Raw genomic sequence first — 1,332 nt, 5'->3', positions numbered from 1 at the left:
TAAGATGCTAGCATCGCAATTTTTACTTACAGTTATGGAAAAAATATGTTTTTTGTGATGTCATAACAATGAGAGCACTTACGGAAAAATGAGGAGTTGTAAAAGTTAGCCCAAGCCCTCATCTTAAGGTGATCTGAAGCTCTAAATCTCCTATTTTAGCACAATTTTTCTGTCACAAAACCATGGAGTGTTGAGAATGAATGGATTTCTTACTTGCAGAAGACCATCCATAGAGAATTTCTGACTCAAAGAAGAATAAGTACAAAATTCCTCCGACTGCTCTTATGCTCAGCTACCTACCTACATGGATCTAAGCAAGTGAAAAGTTGCTTGAGTTTTGCTTCTGAAACTGTTTATGTATTTTACATGAGACAAATACTGAATTTCAATCCTTCCATTAGAAGTAAAATATTCATATTAGAGAATAATTTAGGATTTGCATCCTATTTTTCATAGGTACATGCAGCCAACCCCTTATAGATAATTCAGAAGAAGAAGACAAGAAGTTTTATATTAACTTATTGCAGTAATACAGAGCATGTCCTGATTCTTGCTACCACTGTCTTCCACAATCCTGGGATACTCTGACATCATACGGGATGTGTTCCCAACTTATTTGACTTGGAAATCAAAGTATGGAAAGCTTGTATTCATCCAGATATTTCCCTGATATGAATTCAGACTGTAGCAGGGAAGCATACCAGGTTGTATGTTAATGAGTTGTGCCATGCTTGTTTGTTTATTTTATTTTATTGTAATGCATTTTATTTTATTTTTAATGAGGTCCATTTGCTCATTGTTGAGCACTTTTGGAGATACAGGAATTACAGCTTCTCATCTTTGTATTCCCTGAATGTGTACATTCAGGGAAAACAAAACAAAACAAAACAAAACCACCACCACCAACAAAACAGATAAAAAGGGAGAAGTGTAATTGTCTCAGGCTTTAATGACTTCACTGGACATTAAGGCTGTGAACTGGCTGTGTGGCTGGAAGTCATTTTATTTCAGCAAAAGCACTGTGCTTAAGTATCAGAAATGTTCCATGCTGTAAGACAAGGAGGAACCTATTTTATCTTATTTATGTTCAGGATTCATATTCAACAAACATGTACTTCCACAATCATTACAACAAACATATGATTTTCATTATTAAATCTTTACTTTGTATTTGTTTCTGTTACAAGCAAAAGATTAGAGAAGATTTCAAGTGCTATACTGATCCATGTCACAGTTTATTTGGGCTTAATTTTAACCAAAACAAAATTGCAAGGAATGCATCCTTAAGTCCATGCACTTCAACACACACACCAAAAGAAAAAGGAAAAAAGA

This window comes from Meleagris gallopavo, chromosome 1 (genome assembly GCF_000146605.3).
Source record: "Meleagris gallopavo isolate NT-WF06-2002-E0010 breed Aviagen turkey brand Nicholas breeding stock chromosome 1, Turkey_5.1, whole genome shotgun sequence".
Lineage (NCBI taxonomy): Eukaryota > Metazoa > Chordata > Aves > Galliformes > Phasianidae > Meleagris > Meleagris gallopavo.
This window is presented reverse-complemented; position numbering follows the sequence as displayed.